Source organism: Nipponia nippon, unplaced genomic scaffold (genome assembly GCF_047370975.1).
Source record: "Nipponia nippon isolate SJK-2023a ecotype South Korea unplaced genomic scaffold, ASM4737097v1 scaffold_4, whole genome shotgun sequence".
NCBI lineage: Eukaryota > Metazoa > Chordata > Aves > Pelecaniformes > Threskiornithidae > Nipponia > Nipponia nippon.
The window spans coordinates 19,716,401-19,740,657 of NW_028262358.1; the positions used below are offsets into that span (position 1 = coordinate 19,716,401).

Sequence of the window (24,257 nt, forward strand, 5' to 3'; positions counted from 1 at the left end):
CCCAAGGGGCAGGAGGGGCTGGATGTGTTGTCCTGAAAAGCCCTTGGCCCAAAGGGCAAGAGACAGGCAGGACCATGTGCGGTTTAGGCTGAACAAGAAGAAAAGCATGAACCTAGAGGCAAAGAGGCTAGTTATGCTAAGGTTTCTGTTGGCCAAAATCACCCTTTGCTGCTTACCTGCTACTAGGCAGTAGCTTATCCTGGAGCTGAGGCTTTGAACCTCCTGAAGCGGGCTTTGCACTAGTTTGATCTGTGGTCCAGGTCTCGTTGGCCCCGTCTGCCCCCATAGACAGCGGCCTCTCAAGCTGCTGCTTCCAGATCTCGCCTGGGGAGCAGAAGTCTCCTCAGTGAGAACAACGCAAGTGCTGTGCTGCTAGAACCAAGATGCCGAGAAGTTCAATGTACCATATAGTCTAGGTATGCTACAAACTAGTTTCACATGAAATGTGCAAGTGCATTGAAAACCAAAGTAATTACAGCAGCAAGCCTACCCCAACTGGACCTATTTTCCCTGTCTCATGCATGTATAAATTCCCCTTTCTCCAATTAAAAGTGAAGCACTGTACTCCTCGCAGCTCACTTAAGGCAGCCCTCTTCCACAAGAGACTTATTGTAAACACTTTCTGAAATGAACTGAGTCACTGGCAGTAAATCCAGGTGATGCAACATAAACAGGTTGAAAAAGCTCAGTTCCAAATATACTGGTCCTTTGAGAACTGCTAAATAATCTGAGGGACAAACCGTTGTTGGAAATGATGACGTTTTCGGAAGCACCGTTGATGCGGATGTTGCTTGTGCAGCCTCTTCTTCGAGGCAGTTGCGTGGGAGATACGAAGGCAAGGTCTTCCTCGACTCCGCTGTCCCAGAAGGATAAGCAGTGCAATTGAAACAACTTGCTAATTAAGCCACTGGGCTGCTGTATGAAATGATCCTTGCCTGTCCTCTTTGCTGTCCTTCTCCACCCCTTGGCTTTTAGCACTTTCTGCCTTGTACTTGGCTTTTTAAGTCACAGATGAAATGCTGTGTGATTTAGAGCAGCTGGATGCAACCTTTGAGGTAACTGTAATGAGCAGGGTCATAAAATCAGTTGTCTGCTGTCAGAGGAGGTCCAAGGGATAGTTTAGCCACTTAACCTCCTCCTATTTATGCAGTTCCTTTAGAAATTGTAAGAGTAGGCTGCATAGACCAGTTGAGGTACAAAGAAGCGAAGTAGCCATCCTTCACCCAAGTGCTAGCCACTTCTGCAGACTGAGTAACAGCTCAGGGCGGTAGTTAGCCGTATTAATCTAAAATAGCAAGGTGAAGGCTGCCTTCTGACTGCTCGATGCTCTCTTCTTTCTGGCACCAGATCCTGTGCTCCCCGTCCTCTTCTTTCCACCCCCCGCTACATCTGCAGTGAAAAGACTGCAAGGGGAAGCTGGAAGAAGCCCGCTTGAGATCTCTAATCCCTCCCAGCCTGTTTGACTCCTGGTCCTGGCCTCTGGCTTCAGGTCCTGTAGCTCCTGCCCTTCCTTCAGCTCCTCTGCCACGTTTGGCTGCCTCATCCACACGCTATGGGGACTGGGCCAGCACCTTCCGTACACCTGGTGCTGTTCAAAGGTGCCAGCCAGAGCCCAGCTCAAAGTCCTGCTCGCCGTACGGGGAGGCAGCGTACAAGAGGGAAAGCTTTTGGGGTTGGGTGTCTGCTTTGCCACGTGCTGGTGGGAAGAGACTTGTCGCGGAGATGCACGAGTCCTTGCGGTAATGTCGGTCCCATGCTCTGCGAGAGCAGCTTGCTTGCTTTGGGCTCAGGTGTGGCAGTGGTGTTTGCCCTGAGCTGGTTTGATAGGGCAGGTTACAAATGTGAGCTATGTGATTTTTGGGTCCATTGCTTAAAAAACAAAACTAACCTCACACCGCAGCTACATCCAGCACCACGTACTGGAAGATTAAGCAAAGCATGAAAGAGTATCCCAAAATCTTTCCTCAAATACCACTTGTTTGAGACCTGCCAGTTGGACATCAAAGGCCTTTTAAAGGTGTGAGTTTCATTGGTACAGTGTCGCAGTGGCTTCAAGAAGTATACGAAAATATTTGGATTAGTATTCATATAGATATTGCAATGCAATGTAGATACTGCATATGCAAAGTTATTGTTCAGGATCCTAAAACTAAGAAAATCACAAGGAATGAGGAAAAAGGAGGTGACACGTGTTCTCTCTACCAAGTTCTGCTCCTGGCCTTCACCATTTTCATCTTGTACCATCTTCATCATACAGAGCCACGATGAAGCTGATGAGAAACCTGCTGCTTTTCATCGAGAGGCTCAACACTGGCACACTTAGCTGGTGGCCAGATTTGGAGAAGCAATCCCTTATTTCAGCCTACACTTCTCTGGAGTTTAGTGTTTTCCTCGGTGTTGGACTTCAGGTGTTGTGCCCCCTCTTTTGTTTTAAGGGAGCGGCTGCTCGGTGAGGGTCGTTGTTCTTGCTAAACCTAGCGACTGGTCCCTGCCAGGGCCCAGGAGGAGGTTTGGTGTTACCCTCACAGCGTGTTTGAGCAAAAAATACCCCTCGGCTGTGCTCGCCTGACGGAGTAGCTGGTCTGAATGAAAAAAGCTGATTCCCTTGGCCTGGCCAGTTCACCGTTCCCCTTCCCCAGGGCTATGTGAGCTCCTGTGCCACCCCGCCAGGCCAGCTCGCGGCTCCTCTCCCACCGCGGCTGCGTCCCCGCCACAGCAGGGATACGCTGGGGAAGCATGAACGGGGCTGCCGGCCTCTCGTCTGCCCGGGGAAGTTCAAACAAGGGTTCTCCCTTGAGGAGCTGTGGGCAGGAGGGCTGCCGCTGCTCACCCAGCAAAACAAACGCTTGGCTTTCTGCCACCATTTTGTTAGTAAAACGCCTGTACAGCCATTAAGCTACGGCACAGGATGCAGGGGACAGAGTTTAGTGGGAACAGGCTCTGCAGCACGGACTGAGGGGCAGCTCTGTCCCTGCAGCCGTGGGGACCCCAGCAAAACCTCCCTCCACCTCAGGGCCAGGCACAGGCCCTCGTTTGGCTGCGGCTGCTCCTTAATCTGGCTTAGTCCTGGCCTTCAAACCCTTCCTACACCCCATGAGCAGTCAGGCATGTCCCAGGCTCACTTTCTAGACCCACCTGGACAGACCTCATGCACCACCTTGCTAGGGAAAAGTAACTCCTGAAATTACCACAAACTCCAGTATTTATTGCATATTGCAGCATTGTGCTGAGAAAAGCTCCGGCTCATGCACCTTCCCACGAGCCCGGCCTCGGAGCTGCGGGGCTGAGACCGTGCAACTCGCTACACCCCCTGAGCCAGGCGAGGGGCAGCGAGGGCTCTGTCCCCCCCGGCCATGTCTCCCTGCCCTGCAGGGCTGGTCCCCGCCAAGGCAGGGGCAGTTCAGCTTTACAGGAGACCAACCCTGTTCCTCCTCATCTCCAGGTTTTTGTATCCGATGAAGCAAACCAAGCCAGCCGCAGGCTCAACCTTGTGTCTCTGCCGGTGCTCTGCAGGTGCTCAGAGCTGAAGGGCGGCTCCACGCCGGGGAAGAAAAAGGGATTTCCAAGCTAATATAAGCCACACAAAGACTTTCTGCCCTTTGCAGGTCAGCTGCAGTTTGTGTTGGAGGGCTTCAACAGTCACTTACTGACTCGAATCCGATTTCTCAGGCCCTTATCTTCCATACATGCTGTAAAACACCAGAAAGTTATTTGCAGCCTGCATTGGGATAGTCAAACAAGACTGCAGAGCAAGCGCAGAGCAACTAGCTGAGCTCTACGTGGTTCTTGTAAAATCTGGTTATGGTTTGAAGAGAACAGAGATTTTTCCTGTCTAAAAAAAAATGTCATTAAGCCTCGGCTTGTTTCAGACACTCAGGGAAGTGACTTCAGTGCATGCCTAGTGATGGGAAGAACAAGGCGGGAAATGTTTGAATGCTGGTTTCAGCCATGCCCATTGCCAAGCTCAGCTGCCCCCAGCCAGCCCCCTGGGGCTGGGCTTTGCCCCAGCACAGCAGAGCACCAGGAGCACCTCCAGCACCCCGGCACGGCCCCGGCACAGAAACCACCCCCTGCCCCAGCCAGTTACACCCCACAAATGCCCGCCTTCGGCCCGGTGCATACCTCGGTGGGGAGCAGGGACCCTCAAACCTGCACCAAGCCAAGGCGAGGCAAGCTGGGTGGCATGGGGTAACACCAAGAAAAAACACCATCCTTTTGCAGGCACGCCGCTGCCAGTCAGAGATTAAGCTGCGCCAAATAAATTCATGCAGGTTGCTCAACCTGGCTTGGTTATTTTCTCCCGGATGAGTAACGCTGTTTTCCTAGAGCCTGTCAACAGTACTTTTCTTTGGCAAAGGCTTTCCCTGGGATGCTCGTGCCAAAACTAATTTTTACAGGTAGTCTTTTGTAGCCAGCCCACCGGTGCTGGATAAACAGGGGGCTGGGGCAGCGAGCTCCCCCTCCCAGCAGAAGGGACCCCACAAAGAGCCGCTTTCTGCTCCTCACGAAACCAGCCAGCCTGCTGGGAGATGGGCCAGCTTTCCCTCACCAGCCTCGCTGGTGGGGCTTGCAGCAGCCACGAAGCAAATTAAAACCACAGGGGAGTGGGGAGCCGCCTGCACGCCCAGCCCAGCCAGGGCTGGCTGGCTCGGTGGGTGCCAGCCCAGCAAGCCACGTCTGCACCAGAGCAGCCTGGTCTGGCCCCGGCTGTAAGAGGAGGCCCTTCCCCAGCTCCAAGGGAAGGGCAAAGGCAAAAAACAGCAGAAAAAAGAGAAATAGTGGAAGGCTCTGGCTGTTGGCTTGCTGGATTTCTGTGCTTTTGTGGGCTAGTGTGTAACTTAGGGCTGGGGTCAGGCTGCGGGAGAGATGGGGCTCGCTCTCACCGTGGTGCATGGTCCGGAGCCAAAGGGATGATGCCTGCCGGTGCCCGATGATGCCTGGTCATGCCACCTCCCTCCCGGTGTCTGCGTGCCCCCAGGGCTTTCCAAGAGCCCCGGCACCACCATCCCTGCTCAGATTCAGCCAGTGTGAGGGTCTCGGAGCCTGCGTCACACGGGAGGTCAGGGCACAACCTCATGCATGGAGAAAGCGGCAGGGGAGGGAAAACGCACCACAACTGGAAGTGGTGTAGAAAAACCTCCTCTTGCACAGAGGAGCTGCTTTGCCCATCAGTAGGAGCATTTCTCTCAACCAGGCTTGGAAAAACCTTGCTCCTGGCTGTGACCCTGCAGTTGTTTTTGGGGAGGGGAGCCACAACCCAGTGGCTGGGTTCCTGTTGGGCAGCCATCATCAGTATTTGCCATCTCCACATCGTTAGCAGCCCAAGTCCCTAATGAACTTACCCAGGCAGGCTGGGTAATGCACACGGGGCTGTGGATGCACACACCATGCCAGCACACCCCTTGAGACACGAGGATAACGTGGCTAAAGCAGCCCCGCACCGTCACGGAGGGCAGCGGGCCACCTCATGCCCACCCACCTCCCCGCCCTGGGCAGATGCAGCAGAGCAGCCGGGCTCTCCAGCCTGTTTTTGGATCATCACAACACCACGATTTGGCTCCAGATGACAAGGTCAGCCATGTCTGCCGCTGGGGGTTGGGTTTCAGCCACCACCAACATTTGAAGATACATGTGCAAAAAACCAACCCACCCTAAACCAGCAAGTAACCTGCCTGGCGTGAAACTGTCCTCCAAAGGCAACAGCAACGCTGTCACGGATGACTGGTTAGGTCACTTACTTAAAGAATCACCGTTAAAGATATTTGCAAATAGTAATTTTAATAGAAATTTATAAAAGTCTGATTTAACAAAGTTCAATGGCAAGGTTCACTCTATTACTTATTAAATGAATGGAATATATATAAAGGAGAAAAGAAAAAAAAAAGAAAATAGCATCAGTTTAAGGTCTATTCACAGTTAAAGAGAGAATCACAGGAATTTAGCAGCAATTGATCATTGGTTAATTTTTTAGCATCTACAAAGTGATCAGATAGGATTTACTACAGTATTTGAATCAATTCATGCACACACAATATGCATACAAAGGTATCTGTTAAAAATTCCCCTCGAGTTCAGCGAAACACTCACTTCAAATGAGTGTCTCAATGGGTGAAGGTTGAGCCTGAAGGAGTGGGGGGGCTGGAGTTCAGCCCAGGTCCTGTTGCCAAACGTAAGGGTTCGCAAACTCTGAGAGGCGTCCCACTCAGAGGGAGACACTGGCACAGCCTCCTGCAGTCCAGGAGAGCTCAAAGGGTCTCACCTGGTACCGCTGTTTTATAGGGTCATGAGATGATTGACTTTAGGCACCAGTAAATTTCCATCCAGTCATCATAATCTGGGTCGGTAATTACTGGAGTTCTCAAGAATTCCAGTGATGCTGGTACAGATCCACCCATACCAATCCACCTGAGTTACAATTTGGATAAGATAAGTTGCAAGACTGTCAGAGGGCAACTGATTATTCCTTGTACAGTCAGTGCTACTCCTACCATAACCATGCAGGAGTTCCTGGTATGGTCAAGGGACTCTTAACCACCAAACTCATTGCACAAAGGCCAAGTCTTGATGGGAATTACTGAGATCGTAAAGCTGTCCAGGAGGGGGCGGGGGGGGAAGATGCACCACCACAAACACCCACCATGCTCTCAGGGCAGTCCCTACCAGCACTCCCATCCCCAGCACCAGTACCACCACTGCTTGCATGAAGCTGGTGAAGGGTCTGGAGCACAAGTCTTATGAGGAGCGGCTGAGGGAGCTGGGGTTGTTTAGTCTGGAGAAGAGGAGGCTGAGGGAAGACCTTATCGCTCTCTACAACTACCTGAAAGGAGGTTGTAGCAAGGTGGGGGTCGGTCTCTTCTCCCAAATAAAAAGCGATAGGACAAGAGGAAATGGCCTCAAGCTGCGCCAGAAGAAGTTTAGGTTGGATATTAGGAAAAACTTCTTCACTGAAAGGGTAGTGAGGCACTGGAACAGGCTGCCCAGGGAAGGGGTTGAGTCCCCATCCCTGGAGTATTTAAAAGCCGTGTAGATGTGGTGCTTAGGGACATGGTTTAGTGGTGGCGTTGGCAGTGCTAGGGTAACGGTTGGACTCAATGATCTTTTGAAGTCTTTTCCAACCTAAACGATTCTATGACTCTGTGCTTCTATCCCTGCCTGCAGAAGTGGGGAGAGGGATGCTTCAGCCGACAAGGCACAAAGCAGATGCAGGACCTCATCCTCTAGGCAGCAGCCAGACTGAGTCGTCCTTGCAAAACAAACCCTACCACCCTTGGTTCTCGTGGCCTTTCATACCTTAACACTAGACAGAGCTTAAATTCAATTAAAATCACCATCAGGTGAACTTTCTGTTACCATTAGGACATCAGTGCATAGCTCTGTATGGCTATGGGGGTTCAGCCCAGGAGCAGGCAACCCTGGGGAAGCAGGCGGCTGTATGGGCTGTATGCCCTGGGGCCAGCTCCATGGGTTTGCTGCCCATTTTCCTTGCTGGAAAGGGCTGGGAGGCAGCCGAGCTCCCACAGCTCTGCCTGGGATGCAGGCCCCCAGAGCAGCCAGGGCATGTGGTGGGGACAGGACAGCGTGTCCCCCGGGGCTGCTGCTGACGTGAACGTGTGCTTCTGCATGCGTGCAGGGGACCCTCCAGACAAGGGATCACAGGGCTTTCCCTTAAATGCTTTCCATTAGTCGCAGTGCTGCTTACACGCACACAGGAGCACCTAATGCCAGCCATGCCGGGCACCCTGCTCCTTCCCCAGGGCCTGTGAGGGAGCACTGGCAGCATCGAGCTGCTTGTATGCCCGGCTCTGCGTCGCTCTGGTATGGGCGCCCATCAGAAGATGTGCCAGATGCTGGCAGAAGAAGACCTGGGAGGAATCTTCAGGGAGAGCCTGTGCAAGGCTCCCACCGCACAAATCCTGCTGCTCCCAACAGCCGCGCGCGTTGGCTCCCGAGCCGAGCCCGGCAGCCCGCGTCCCGCCTGGCACGGCCACGCTCAGGCAGCGGGAGCCAGAGCCCAGCATGCCTCATCAGAGCGGCTGCAGGCACTGCTGTTTTTTTACACCAGGAAAAAAAAAAAAAAAGAGGGAAAACCATACCGGCACTGCAAGGAGCACGCTGAGGCACGGCCAGAGCCCCCGGTGTGCCCAAGTGTGGTGACAGCAGCAGCCCCCACTGCTGCTGTGTCCCCAGCCAGAAACATTTGGCGGGCTGGATCTGGCCCAGCAGCACCATTGGTGTGGCAAGAAACCCCCAGCTCCGGCGGAGGCTTCGCAGCTGCCCAGACACCAGCATTGTACAGGGAGTGGCTGGGATCATACCATTAGATGGGGCTATAGTTAAAGAATTAGGATTTGTAAATTATATTTTGGACTCCAGTCAGGACTTATCCAGGGGCAGCAGGTAAGTATGGGCCATCCCTGCCTTGGTCTCCTCGTCTGCTGTGGGGGGGTGAATGCTTCTGGGACGCGGAGATATGGCAGGAGGGACAGGAGTCCCACAGAGCCTGTGGGAAGCTGTAGATGGGAGAAGTTACCAAATTGCCGGTGTTCACTCCTGTTGTTCCAAAGTTTATCCATCCTAATTCCCCTGTAATACCCTCCATTTTTCCATGGTGCAATACATGGAGCATAGAAATGGGAAAGACCCGTGGCAAAGGCAGATGCCTGGTACTCAGCCTCCTGTGGGCTCCTTTTGGCTTACGGAAAGACTCAGCCTCAACGATTTCTGACCTAAACCAGCCAGCTGTCAAAGCTGCAGATACAAGCTAAATGCTTAGGGGGGAAAAAAATAATCCAGCTGAAGACTTTGAAGCTCCAAAATGATACTAAGCCTAGCGATGCCTGGGCTCGTCAGCATGTCTCCACTGATGGGGAGATGAGACAGAGCAGAGATTGCCCAGGGTTTGCCAAGCCGCAGCAAGACCCCTTTGCCAGGAGGCCATCCCGTCTCTCTTTCCACACAAGCTCAGGAGGCTTCCCAGTGCACGAAGCAGCGCCAGAGGCAGAGGAGCTGGGCTGGCCCTCGCCGCAGCACCATTAGCATCTTTCCTACCACAGTACAGTAACTACTGGATTATAAGCCATAAAACCAAACTGCTCCATGTCATCAGGCTGCCAAACACATCCCGCTTGATATTCCCTGCTTTCCATAAATATTTTATTTTATTCCCAAGCAGGTTCCCAGTGAGTTGTAACATTTTACCCACAAGGAAGTGGGCAGGTTGCACCCCACGGACTGTGCCGAGGCTGCAGCTTGGTGCCACGTTCCTGGCTTCATGCAATGGGACTGACATATGCTCCCATCTTTTCCCAGCCCAGAGCCACACTTACCTGATTGCTGTCAATGCAAGCACAGCTGCTGGCCTCCTCCCTGCACAGACACATTCTGCGTAGCACAAATCCACTTCCTAGCGCTGCAAATTACTACCTAACAAGCGGTTTAGTTCCAGCCCTTTCCCTCTTCAAGGACACGAGTGCTCAGGAATAGCTGCTGGCTTTCTGCTCCCATGGTTGTATCTTCTGGGCAAAAGAAAAATAAATTCCTTTCTTTCATTAAAATTGACAAGGCAAAGCCATAGATTTCAGATATATTTGTCCCACACCCCCCATCCCATCCCATCCCACCTTATCCCGTCCCTGAGCCAGAGCTGTCAGCAGCAGCTGCAGTAAAGGCAATAGAGGCACATGGCAAGCACGATGCCTGGGGCCCAGGGCACAGGCAAGGAGGGGGCATTTGCAGAGGGAAAATTAAGTCCCTCCCTTACCTTAAGCAATAAGAAAGAAATTTTCTTTAAAGGCTGCCTTAGCAGCAGGGGAACTTGCTCTTACCCTGCTTAAGTGACTGCTGAACAATCTCAGGAAGCTGCTGCCCTCCCAGCGGCGGCTGGCGCTGCAGCGCATGGAAATAAACCTCACGTTTCCCCAGGAATTTCTCACTTAAAAAATCCCGACCCTAAAACCATATTGTCAAGGCTGAACCTTCCTTTTTTTTTATAGCAGGAGAAGGAAACTTGGCTCTAGCAGGGAGGGAGGAGAGGGGCCCTCCCAGTCCCGGGCTGCAGGGTGAGCATTTTCCCTTGGGGAGGGACATATGGAGAACTGGACCTGCACCCACGATGCGCAAGTCAACAGCCCAAGGAGAAGTGCCCAGCAGTCTTAAAGGTTAATTTGAGACATGGACGGATCCCAGTTTTCAAAGCTTTTGATTTTTTTGGCTCACTAAGGCATAGTGCTTATCATGCAAGTCAGGTCGAGAGGGGCAAGCCGCTGCCAAAAATTGGTCATGGTGGGAAAATGTCAGCCACAGCCTTTTGTTTGTGTCTCCAGACTCACTGCACCTACCTGGGCACTTGGGGGGGGGGGGGGTTTCTAGAGCCCCAGCTAGTCCAGAAAGCTATTTTAAGATTTTATTTATATATTTTTTTAATTGACCATTTAATCCCAAACAAAGGAAACCAGAAGAAAAGCCACAATGTTGTCAGAAAGAGACAGGATTTTGGCAGCGCTCGCAGCATGCCACCTCCCGTTATTTGTGGGAATAAAGCCATCTAGCTGGGCTGAGAGGAAGAAGGAGTCAGGCCCTCAGCCTGCACCCAAACCCACTCCGCTCCCCCACCACCCGAAGCGGAGGACATTTTGCAGAGCAAGGGCCGCTCTGGTCTCTGGGAAAGACGGAGCAGCCTGGCCGAAAGCCGCCGTGCTTCACCAGGGACAGCCGCACCAGTGCCTAGGCATACCCAAGTGCATGGGGTATCACCCAGGCTAACACCAGCTATTAAAAAAACAGCCTTTTCCATCTTTTATAAAGTATAAATGGCCAGATATGGACCAAAACAAGGAAGCAGAAGGCTGTCCGAGCCGGCAGTGCACGCGCCCGGCTGAGGGGGGAGCGAGCAGGAAAAGAAATAGGAAGCGGAGACAAAGAATTTCCGCAACATCCCTCAAAACCCCTTCCCGCATGCAGGGAGCCAGGAACATTTACGGGACAGATGCCCAGCCCAGGCTGAGCAGGGCTGGGGCCCCGAACAGCCTCCAGGGAAACGGATTAAAGCACGGGGAAATAGGTGGAAACTCACAGCCCACATCCACAGTAAAAATTCCACCTGAGGTGTCAAGAGCCCTGGATTTGGGGATGACACACAGGCATTACACCCTAGAAAACAAGTGGACCAAGCTCTCCAGGACCTGTATCTACATCCCACCCCCAGCAGCAAAACCCCTCCCAACAGCCCTCTGAGGAGTCAGCCACCAGCAATGCCACCCATCCTCTCTGAGCCCATGAGGACCCTCATTTCAACACCCCCCCCCCTTTGCTCCAGGAGGAAAACAGAGAGGTGGGTTGCTTATCAGTTGAGAAATACCATGCACAGATAAATAACTTAGTCCCAACCCAAAGGGCAGAAAGGCTGCAGCCCAGGAGATGCTTTTTAATTGCTTGCAGCAAGCCGGGAGGAGCTGGTGGCTGCCTGGTGTGGTTCCCTGCATCCAACAGCACCAGGTGACATTTCACACGCCCCAAAAGCGCTGCTGACCGAGGCACGGGTTTCGGGCAAATCGTAGGTGGCATTTTTCCTGCTTCCATGGAAATTTTTGGATTTACCCATGCTGTTAGGAAGCAGCGCTGCCCGGCTCATTGGTTTCCTGGCCCTGCAGCCCCCGTTTGCTGTGGGCTGTGCCTGTGGCTAGTGAGCCCTGCCTGCAAAGGCAAGGCCTGGCATCATGAATATTTGACCCTTACATGTCACAAAGGTGTGTTGCCAGAGCATCTTTTTGAAAGCCTGTTTAGTAAGTATAAAAAATTGTGCCTGGGTTTTTTCTTATATTAAATTTATGCTCATTTTATGGGCTATTTGTTTTGCATTTCTTCTGATTTGTGTGGCTGGCAACCCCCTGCTGGCTGCCTAATTAAAGATTTCATTGGGGTTTGTTAAATAAGCCTCTTCCTATCAGACTTTATAATATTTTTTTTTTAGTTTATTCCTGTTATTCACCAGCTTCCCACTAACCAGGTTTGTTTACTCGGGGCCCTTACGTTTCGCTGGTGGCCGAATGCATTGAACACTGATGGGATGTTGGGAGCGTCTCTCACGTGCAGGGTGGGACCAGCTGCCATCGTCAAAAACAGCGGGACACAGTACGAAACTTTGACATGGAATTATGCCTTTTTTTTTTTCCCACTGATCTGTTTGATGGTAGATGGTTAATGCCTGTAGACAGAAGCGCCTCGTTAGACAGCTCATTTGTTAAGCATGCTCGTACGTGTGGTTTCTCCTGTCCCCATACATGTGACAAGGGAAGCTGATGAATCTACGGGAATTATTTAAATCACCCACATCCCACACCTAAGACTTAAATATCCTGACAGGCAAAGAAGCGTTAATACCTACAACTTCTTGGCATTATTCCAGCGTCGCTACTGTACACCAAAATATTAATAAGCTTTAGGGCAATAATGGTTAACGTTTTAGCTAGTTAAAACAGTGGGGTGGGTTTTTTTAAGCATTAATTTGTCAGGAAGATGACAAGATTATATGCATCATCAGCAAACTAGCTTATTAAAGGTGCCATCCTGCAAATACTTGGCCATGGTTTACTGTAATAGCATAAAGCAAGGAGATTGCTCTTGACGGCAACTTACCGCAGTGTTGTAGCAGGAGGGTCTCACGTTCCCAGCTTAGCTGAGAGGGAATGAACCCTCCAGCAAGAGGGTGGGATCTTCTGTAAAAAAATCTAGGCTGAAATGAGAGAAAAAACATTTCACCTGCTTGGTTTTGTTCAACCTATTGGCCAGGACGTGCCCACTGTGAGCTGACAAGATTTGTTGCCTTTTACATATTCCCCTTTTCCTTCACGCAAGGAACGGCAAAAAGGATCAACACATTTAAACCTCATTTCTAAGTATAAAGATGTGATTGACCCCAGATGTATGAATCCTCCCTAGCATATAGCCCCCCACGTTACCCGTAAGGCCCCCGGCCATGCATAAAAGTGAGACAAGAAGAGACGAACCATGACTGAAAGTCCTCTCCAAGGCTTTACCCAGTGACCAAAGGATACCTCAAAGTTTCGGCTGTAAGAGTAACCTCTAAGGGTTTATTTTAAACCTTTATTATTGTAATACATAATGCCCTGATACTGGGTTTGCACAGCTTTTCAGCAACCACATTGCACTCTGCTTATATGCTGTGCACCCAAGGAATAGATTTGTTTTTGAAGAAGCAGATGCTGCATCTTTAGTGTTCAGTGAAAAGGCTCCGAGGTCCTTGGGGAAAAGAAATCCGGAAACATGAACTTTCAGATGCAATTTTCTCTGCTGCATTCCCCTTTCACGTGTGCGAGGAAGAGGAGCAGCTCAACATAGCAGCTATGTGAAGACTCGGCAGGTGCTGCAACTTGGATGCCCATCATGCGGAGAGGACCTAACTCTGCTACTGGTCCCAGTGGCACCGGATGGGAGGAAACAGGGTGCAGATGATCACTTTCCTGCTTCGTCACTTGCGGGGGAAGTTGGGCATTTACTGTTTTGAAATAAAACTGAAAATTGCCCTTTCCACTCCCCTTCTGAGTTGCCAGGGCCATCAGCAGGGCCTCTGGTGCTCTCCACAGGCGCGCTGGGGCTGGGATGGGAAGGAGATGGGCTGCCCCAGCGCCAGCCGGGCGCCCTTGCTGCTCCATCTCTCCCCAAGATTCGCGTTGTCAGGAGGGTCTGGCACAGGGCAACACCTGCCACCAGACAGCCACTGACTGCAAAGGCTTGACGAGGGCGACAAAAATGCTCCTCACACACGAGGAACACTGAGTCTCCAAGGATGAGCCCCTAGCCTGCACTGCAGCTCATGTCTTGTGGCTGGGCTCTCCATGGGGCGCCGCAACGTGGTGACAGAGTGATCATCCCAGGAGGGCAAATCTGAATAAACAGTGGTTTTGTCTGCATGACTGCAGAGCTGGGTCCCAGGAATTCTGTCCAGGACCACATGATATGCACCCAAACCACCCCCACCCACCTCCTGAATTCTCATGTGGCCCCATTGCTGCTGCCCTCCCCTCTGTGCCCAGCATCCCACCTCCTCCCAAAGCATCCTCACTAGATTCCTCTGTTCACATCCATGTGCCCAGCCACGCCTGCCCTACCTAGCGGCTGCCATCGGCGCTGGGATGCTGGGATGTGGGATGCTGGGATGATTGACTGCCTGGTTTTGCTGAGAGCTGTTCAGTACCCAGGAGGAAAAAAGAGGGGGGACTGAGTCCTGGCGAAAAATATGACAGCAGCAAAGTGTTGTTATAGCCACAACACCTGGTTATTAAGGAGAGGCAGGAAGAGGTAACATCTTTTATAGGACCAATTTATAGTGTTGGGGAAACAGGCTTCGAGGCACAGGCACCCTCTCGCAGGAGAATGTATGTGTTTCCTCTCGAGCAACATCCATTAAAGGGATGTATTTGGACCGGATGGTGAGGAGCAGCAGCACAAAATCCTAAAATAGACACGACAATGCTTCTTTCTGTCTGGCTCAGCTCGTGCAGGAGTTTCTGCTGCTCCTCTAGCAACTTGCCCAAGGAGAGATGTTTTCCTCCAGCCCCGTACCTGCCTCCATCCCAAAGCTGGACCGGCGCGGTGGGATCAGGCTGCAGAGCTGTCCCTGATGTCCAGCTCAGTGCTCTGCTGTCATTTCTGGAAGCTTTATACAAACAATATCCCCCTCGCAAGGCTGCCATGCTTCTCATCTCCCCTCATCAGCCTTTGCATTGCATGTGTAATGCAATGTGAATGCATGTTCAAGGGATGACCATAGCAGGAAATTTCACAGCCCAAGGGGCAGGAAAATGCCCAGGGAAAACCCAAATTGCAAGGCAGGGAAATTAGGGGGGATGGGAGGGGGAGGTGATAGATGCTAAAGTCTGACTTAGGAAGTCAGGCAGACAACTGAGCGAGCAAACGAAGATGGAAGAAAATGAAAAACCATTTTCATCTCCTCTCCAAAATCCTGTTCTTTTATATAGCCAGCTTCTGCCACAGGAGGGAAAGTGGGATGGGGAAGGGGCTGGGAAGGCAGGCGATAAACAGCACAGTGCAACTGGAGGTCTCTAAAGGGGACCGCAGACTGCTGGGGTGACATCCAGCTTTCCTTTCCTTGTCTCACTGAGCTATGTAGTTTATTCCATGTTTTTATTTAAACTCCAGTCCAGTATCTGTGATTCCTGGCCCATCCCTTGCAGCTGCCATTGATCCCTGCCCATCAGGACCTGCCACCCCCGACCCAGCACACAGCAACACCTCAGCCGTGCTCCCACATGAAAGACTTGGCACGGTCCCCGCCACGCTTCGGCAAGCCAAATATTCTTTCCTTTCCTTTGATTTGTTTCAGACATACCAGCCATAAACCTCAGCCTCTGGCCTCTTGTTTTCATTTGATGAGACCGGCTCAGAGGAAGGAAGGGATCCAGCTTTCATGGTGCTGGGCAGCCTCAGCACATCTGCTTGGTTTCGCCCCCCGCTACCCAAAATCACCTCTCCATCCCTTCACCTCCTCTTTTGCAACCCCGGTTGCTGGTTTCTTTGGTTGAACAACCAGCACTGGGTGCTCTGGTAAAGCTGCAATGGCCTTCGCCATCGCACCGTGCCTGGCATCACGGCAGCTGGAGCCCAGCCAGGCGGGTGCTGGGATGGCTGCTGCCCTCAGGAGCACTGCCAAAGGGGCGAGCTCCCATGAAAAACTCCACCCAGGCTCGAGGTATTCCGCACTTCTGGAAATGGAGCCCTGTGGTCTGCTAAATCACTTTTTTTCCTGCGTGAAAGCACCCTATTACCTCTCTGAACTGACTCGGTGCCCCGGGCAGCTTTCCTCCCAGATGAGTCCTTTACCCTCAATTCTTTTTGTCTTATTGCTAAAAGAACAGAAAACTGCCCAAAATGCCCCCGTGCCCACCAAATAGCCGACCTCAAGTCCTCGCTAAATTCCTCGGTATCGCTGCTCCCAGAATAGATGCGTAACAGGCAGGAGCAATTTTTGACTATTTCAGCAAAAAGTAATTGATTGAAGAGGTTGGGGTTTTTTTCTTTTCCTTCTTATTCTACTTGTAAAATGTTTATTCTTTTCTAAAACGCAGAGATGCGGGAACAAATTGAAGCTGAGAGCGCTGTTGCCTCCTTCGATGGCGTCCACATTCGGTCCCTTATGCCCAGTGAAGCTGCACAGCCTCATTGACTGGATCCAGGGGCACTCTTCCGCGTGGACGTAGGACTAAGGAGAAACCGTTTAATATGATGGGAAGTTGAAGCATTTACGCAAAACAGCTTCCACCATTGTCACCACGGCTGATGATCTTTGATTTTTTCAGTGGCCTGGTGACCGTCACTCCCGCCGGCATCCTGTGAAACACAGACTCTTTGCCTGGCACAGCGCTCAGATGATTTTTGCTACGAGCATCCCGTTGTGGTGACCATTGTGCTGCTGCTGAAAGGAAATTTTTCCTTATGAAGCACGCGGATTAAAGCAGTTCTGCTCAGTGATGGATTTATTCTGGAACAGCTTGAAAAGGGCACCCCTGCCCTTCCATTTTCTTCCACGAAATACTCAGAACTTAACAGCGCTGTTGCACGGATGCTCTGCTCTCCAGATAGCCATTGGCTATAATTTTGACAACTGTCTTTCTTGTACCTACATACATGTCATTTGTGCAGTTAAAGCAGCTTAAAGAGGAACCTGAGGGGTTATTTTAACAACTGTTTGCATAGATAAAGGCAGTGGGGTGATTAACCTGGCAAAGGGAAGGCTGACCTCTTAGCTGGAGCACAGGGCTGGGATCTTCCTGCTCTGCTCCTCACCCCTCAGATGAAACAGAGCAAGCCACGTCATCTTAACTGTGTCCAGCCCAGGTAGAGTGGTATTTATAGTCTCCCCAATTAACTAGAGCACACTTACACATTAATTAGCTCTTGCTTTGTGCCTAGAAAACCCTGTTACATTAATAACACTTACGAAATCCCTCTGTCAGTGGGACATTTCCCCGCTGCTGCTGCCCGTGGGTGAGGGCAAAGGTGTCTGGATGGATGTGAAAATGGGACCAAGAGCCAAGATGGCTCATCTCAGTCTTAGGGCTGCATTTCTACCACAGAGATGCTGTGTAACCTTGGAGAATAATAACAACAACAGATAATAATAAGCCTTTCACACAGGGAAGTTATGAAAAATTGAGCTGCTTCTGTAAGAAATAAATATAAAGGAGACTAGCTCAAAGGAGAGTTAAAGCAGTCAGCTCAGATGTGACACAGCCCGGTAACCCCCAAGCTTCCAGCCTATTCTTTCAGCATTTCTGCAGTGGCTCTAAAGCATCCTTTTAGCCCTTTCCATCTCTGCAGCTGGAGCCAGCTCCACACGCGCTCAAATATCCTGGGAGGTAGCATCCCTGCAATCCAGCCAGCAGCTCGAGAACAGCTGTTAACGCCGAATTTGCAGGCTGGCGTCGCAAACGCAGAAGGTTTGCGAGGGCATCATTGGCTGTTAGGGAGGAGAGAAAATCATCCTCTTCTCCCTCCTTTTCTCTTCTGCCTGTCTGAAATGAGGTCTAGATACTGAACATCTGCTTAACATACCAGTTAAGCAGGGACACGCTCTCCTCATTGTTTATGGCGGAGCCATGGTCGCAGAAAGCCTAGTTTTGATGTATAGCCTGGAGACACGCACGTGGCTCTGGCTTCCCAGATGGAGCCGCAGTGGGGCAGGAAAAGGAAAGAAGCTGTAAGAAATATAGGGATGTGGGGTACAGCACAGCATCCATAGAATAACTGAAACCACCCGGCAGCGTTTGTCTTCCAGTCGCATCCACAGAGCGGGGTGGCTGCTGCCTGCCCCAGCTGGGGTTAGCCTCTGTCTTCCGAAATCAAAGCCCGGCACCACTGAGGTACAAGGAGATTCACCAGTCACAGCAGAGAGATGGTAACAGACAGCAGCGCTGATGTTATTTAGCAAAATGTAGTGATAAATAGAGAGTAAACGGCCCATTGCATGCTAATTTCCCATGACAATCAATTAACTGTAGTTAAAAAATATATTTTTAATGTCATAATCTTCAACTGTCACTGGCTGATTGCCGTCATAAAGTGGAGCCAAAATCCTCAGCCAAAGATGCTGGTTCCTCATAAAAAAAAAAAAAAAAAAAAAAAAAAAAATTTCGGCTGCTGCTGTCGGCACCACGCAGCCCTGTACCCAACAGAGACGCAGAAACCAGCACAGGTGACGCCGAGGACAGGTCTCATGCCAAAAGAACATTATGACACTTTATTAAATAAAATATGCTCATTTAGCTGCCTTTAAATAAGGTGGGTGTATTTCCCCCTGTTTGAATCCCTTCAGCAATGTAATAATATCATTATTAACATCTAGACTAGCACTTAAAGCAGCAGGGAGCTCAGCAACATTGCTGAAAGCAGATTTCCATCAGCAAGAGCGCACTCCTCTCCGAGCTGCCCAGGAGAGACCTTCGCTACAGCCCTGCCTGAATTCCTGCTCTGCCAGCGGCGGAGCATCTCTTCCAGCTTTCACAGGACCTGCAATAGGAGGAGGGTGCATTTTGGGGGCTAAACTCCTCATCTCCAGGGTAAATCTCACATAGTGGTTGGTGGCTCTTTGGAGCATTTGCAAACATAACAGTCCTCCCAGTACTGCTGCAAAGGCATAAAAGCAGCATCCTCGTTTTTAGGAGAGAAAAGGGAAGTCTAGAAGTGATGGAACCTGCCCAAAGCTATTGACAAAGTCATTCTCAGGGCAAGACCGGGAAGGGAAAAGCCTGCTCCCAGGCTCACAGGGCGAGTTTGGGTGTCTGCCTCCCTGCCGCTGACCACATCTCAGGGCAGCTCTTCCCTGGTCCTCATCTTCTGCTCCACCCTGTGTTTGTTGTACTTGGTTCTGGGTTTATTTGATACAGAAACACTTCCAACACGCTCCTCTTCAACCTGTGAAGCACTAGCCATAACTGTGGCATTGTATAAGTATCGATGGGTAAAGGCTTGTTTAATTTTATCTTGCTGCCTGCACACCAAAGCTATAGCTCAGCATCTTACCAAGTTTCACCCAGGAGCTAAGGTTTGGCACCATGGTCCAGCAGCTCCCAGCACCCATGGGATCTAGCAGCAGGCACCATGTGAACCTTCACAGTATTAAAAGCGGCAGCATCTCAGGACCAAAATATCATAATTAAACCAACCAGAGAAGCGATTAGTGCCAGGCTACATCCTGAGGATGACAGTAGCACCGTGGCGCTAAATAAAGGCAGTTCTACACAGTGCCAAATACCTTACTGTGGACCTTGTCTGCTCCCTCTTTACCTTGCTTAAAGCAAGCTCCAGACGACATCCAGTATTTCTCCCTCCTGGCAGAGCCTGCCTAAGCTGTTCTCGGGAAGAAGAGCAGTATGGATGCGGTGGGGAGAGAGGTATAAAGAAAAATGAGAAACGCTGATGTAAACCAGGATTTTAGAGCTCAGTGTTCACAAACATGGTCTGCACCATCCCTCCCACGCTATTTCCCAGTACCCGGTAGGTGACGTTTTGATACCATGCAAGCTGCAGGTGGGCTTGCCTTGGTCACCTGCAGTTGTTGCAGGCGTGAGACCTCCACGGGCTGCAGGAGCAGCCATCCCCCAGGCACTTGGCAAGAGGGTGCCAGGGTGGGCGCTGGGAGGATTAGGGCAACCATTTGCTGTGACCTTGGAGCCCTGGGGCAAACCTGACTGCAGACAGGCTCTCAGCAAGGCAGGAACCAGGGCAGGACCATGTTCAGCTGGACCTCACAGCCAGCACACGCATCTTACATCGAGGGTGATCTCTAGTTTTTGCTGGTACCACCTTAGCACGCCTTAGCCAGGCTGGCTGGGGATGAGGCTCTTCCGCTGGTCAAGTATTGAGAAGGTCATTTTAGCTTGGTGTTGTACTTTTCTGGAAGCCCAGCACTAAAAGACTTTTCCTACCAATTTTAACCATTTTTCATGTGACAAAGACCCTTTAAACTACCAGCACTGCTTTCCCCTCACGTGTGTGGGGCAAGGATATGGAAACAGAGGGAGAAGTGACATCTACTTGCACAAGCTCCAGCCTGGGGCCAGATACCCATATTCCTGAAGCTAGAAGAGGAAAGCACAGGTAGTTCTCCTGGTCCCCAGCTGGAGCCATCTTCATCAATCATCTGGCAGTAAAAACCACAACCACCTGAGAAAACCTTTGCTGGCATGAGGAGAAACCAAATCTTTGCGTGACACCAAATCAACCCAGGAGCCTGCCAAAATTGGACACTTGCTCTGCCACCAGCTGTGCTGTAGCCCATTCCCCACCTCCCTCGTACCGTGTCTCTGCAAGCTGGAACCTGAGGCACACGCCTTGACTGCGAGCTGCTCTGCAGAGCACGTGCTGGGATCTCGGTGGGATGGCAGGCCGTTAGAGAAACGCAATGAGCCTTCTAGTAGCTAATGAAAGATAGCCAAGAAAGAGGTCGTCATTGGGACTGTGTTGCATCTGCCTCAAAACTGCAAAGGCAGCTCCCGGAGGAGTTGAGGAGAGAGCAGGTACATGCGTGAGAGGCAGAGAAATCAGAGTTCCCTGTGTTGCAGCACGTCACAGCCCCTAAAGAAAGTACCTGGGCTGGCCCCTGGTGGCTGTGGCCTGGGTAATAGCAATGAGCTCCACCGTTTTGTTAGTCCCATTTTAATAGCTGTACATCTGTAAAAAGGTCTCTTCTTTCTTAACTTTTACTGTTTCACAAAAAAAAAAAAAAATACAGAAAAGGCTACGTTAACAAGTAAACCTAAGGCAACCTACCTTTATCAGCCCTCCAGAGAAAAAAAAAAAGTGTGTGTGTGTGTATATATATATATATATATATATATATATATAAAGCTAGCAGCAGCCTTCCATCATAGTACTCGATTCCTCTCATCTTGTAATTTTGGTATGAGGTTGGGGAGATGCTTTTTCATATGCTTAAATATATATTTATAATAAAGAATATATTATTATTTAAGCATATAAAAAACATCTGCCCAACCTCATATGCTTAAATAATAACGTATTCTTATATTTTATATATTCACACATATATAATTGTATAAAAATAATATATTATTCATATTTACAATAAATATATGCTCACGTAATGTATCATTTATATATAATATATAATTAATAATGTATTCTTTATTATAATATACTTATAGTAAAGAATGTATATTACTATTTAAGCGTATAAAAAAGCATCTGCCCAGCCTCATACCAAAGTCAGAAGGTGAGGGGAATCGGGTACTCTGAGAGAAGGCTGCTGCCAGCTTTGGAGGACGTGGCCTTAGCCAGCCAAGTTGCTGCAGCAGCTGTGGTACCTGCAGCAATGAGCTGTATCTTCCCAGCCACACAAAAGGCCAGGAAGCCACGGGATGTGGTGGCAGGAGAGGGAGGTGGGGGAGTCTGTGCGTGGGGACAGATGTACCCGCTGCTTCTTTCGGATAGGGTGTGCAGCGCTATTTCTGTTTTATGGTGGGTAGGGAGCAGTAAGGCTAAGGATGTGGCAGAGAGGGGCAGGGTGATGTAGCAGGGAAGGGAAGAAGCTTTATAGCAAGAACGTAATTATGCCTTTCTTATTTGTAGAAAGAGCACACAAGTCATATTGACACAGAGCCTAGGACAGAGTTTGAGTGCCCCAGATTTCCCCATATTTGGGGACACAAGCTCACTGCTTTCAATGCCAGGAGCGCGTGCCCTGCCTGCTCAGCAGCTGGGCAGCAGGGAGGCCAGAGCAGCTTCAGCAACAAGGTGCCAAGGTCAACAGCCCCCCGGTATTAGCATCATATTTTACAGGATCTCCTGTAGTTCAGGTACCTGGGACCAGGGGGACGAATTCAGTGCCGGCAGCAGCAGTCAGCGGAACCAGAGCAGCCCTTCGTCAGCATGGCAGGGAACAGATGTGTTTCTATGGAGCTGTTACGCCCCGGCTCCACGATGCTCATGGGTGCACTATAACCGCTATCTGCACCTGTAGCCAGATTTTTTACATTACAGATAGCCGCTGCTCTGTGGTGCGCTCTGCTAGCAATAGCCACCACAGCTTCAAAATAGATTACTGCACTGTTGTGAACTTGAATGCTACCCTATTAGTGTTTATTTTATTAATTTATTGAATAAACACTAGCGAGGTTAGATACTGTCTGTGGCTTTGGCTTCTTTTTTCCACAGCATTCAAAGCAATTACTTTCATGAAAGCAAATGGTCCATTTAGTTGGAGAATCTATAAGGCAGAAATGAGATCAGATTCCTGAACAGATGTGCCCTCCTCTAGAGGGATTCGGTGTCTGCGAGGCTTCAAGCTGACATCAGACAGAAAACATCTCCTAACTTCACTAGGTCTGAGCTGCGCAGCGTAGCTGGCGCTTATATCAAAGAACCGGCTCCATAACTTCAAAACAAGGACAAGTACCCATCAATTTAAAGCATTTCGTGTACCAGGGAATGGAAGGGAGGAAGGACGCCTTTGTCATGGGGATGGAGGTGGCTCCACCAAGAAAACCTACCCCCAATTCACTAAAAGAAAATGAGTCCCTCTTCCTCAACAACTCAGGCAAAGAAGAACACTTTTGCTCATTTTTTTGCACACGTAGACCTGAAGAGAAGGGGCTGGAGGGAGCCAACAACCACTATTGCAGGTCCATACATCATGTAACGCTTTCCTTTGGCTGGTGCTATGTGTCTTGGGAAACACCTGAGCTCCCCACCCAGCCCAGTCTCAGGTCAAGTCAGCAGCAAGGCACAACTCCCTGGTGTCAGCTCAGCGACCGCTACGAGAGTTAGCACTGCTAACCACGGCTCAGATCGCACCCTGGGAATGCAGCAAAGCCCTGCTGACACAACCGGCCTCAACTCTGCCAGTTATGGCAAGATGGGGTGAGCATCCATCACGGTATCTCTCAAACCAACACCCTGGACTTCCCCCACTGCTCATGTCTGGCTGGTGAAGTCCCAGCTTTCATCCTGTGTTCCTGGGAGAGTGGCACAGGGATTACTCTGGCAACCCCTGCGCTCCGTACGCCTGCCCACGCACCCGGGCCAGCCCGGCTGTAGAGGTCCCCCCTCCTCTGTGCGTTTTCTCTGGCCCATGCTCACAGATGAAAGGAGGCACAAAGAAAAAGCCATCATCCACTCGCCCGTGGAGACAGCCCCTCCGGGCAAAGCATGCTGGCAAGCCAGCACACGGAAGCTTGCGTCGCTGCTGCCAACTCCCTGCCCGCACCGCAACTAAGCTGAAGCCTGAGGTCTCAGGGCTATGCATGCCTCAGCCTGGCAACCCTCCCGTGCCCCGAATTAGCAGGCACGGAGACTGTTTGAAGTCACTCCAGCCTTTAGATGTAGGGACACACAGCTCCTCAGCGGTAACCGGTCCCAGGGATGCGCCCAGCTGGGACGCCCATCCTGCCATCCACAATTCCTGCTCGTGCTCCTCACGGCCGGCATCCATGCCCATGTGTTCACCTGGCAGCCTTCCCACCCACAGGCTGCTTGACAGGGTCTCAGCCGCCAGGCAATGATGCATTTAGACAGGAGGCCTGAGCAGGACTGTAAATATCATTTCTTTGGCCTTCCTCCTCCTCCAGTACAGGGGAAAGAATGCAGCATCTCTCACCTGATGACTGCTACTTCATGTCAGCCTGTCTTCTCCTCAAAGCAGTCCACAAGGTAAAGGCAGACGAGATAATTACACTCCTCACCAACTTCAGCAGACTCTAAGGAAAACTCAAAAGTAGTTGAACTTGCAAAATCTCTTGCAAAATCTAGGTTGGCAGGAGAGGGGATCAGCTAGCCTAATTATTCATGAGCAGAGGGTGGTGGGGGCAAAACCAAGGATTAACATTTATAGCTGAGGCATATGGAATTAGCTCGCAATCACTGCAGGATGTACATGCAATGGACGTTTTCCAGCTGGGTTTTACTTGGGACACTTCCATGCAACAGCATCTACATAAACACAACCATAATGCAATGAGAAGGTGAGGATAGGCTCTTGTCAGGGTAGAGGGATGAGAACGCTCAGTCCTAACACTGGCAGGAGACACAAGTGGTTTCCAGAGCCATAGGGATGTTTTCTTCTTTTTCAGGTTTGTTTGTTTTTGTTTTTTTTTTTCTGAAATCTCTCTGACTTCACAGAAGCTTCTAGTAACATAAAGCACTCCTGCTGCTAGAGACCCTGCTGTGCGTAATGGCGTGCCTACACGAGGAGATGAGGGGGATGC

The 24,257-nt window shown here is 50.6% G+C and overlaps 1 long non-coding RNA gene across 1 annotated transcript; it reads right to left on the reverse strand.

Moving 5' to 3' along the window:
- Positions 1–18,352: 18,352 nt before the first annotated feature.
- LOC148053183 (uncharacterized) lies at positions 18,353–24,257 on the reverse strand. Its single transcript, XR_015708203.1, has 3 exons — positions 23,651–24,257; positions 21,856–22,009; positions 18,353–20,738 (listed from the first exon to the last, which is right to left on the reverse strand). It is a non-coding gene; the product is annotated as an uncharacterized LOC148053183 (long non-coding RNA).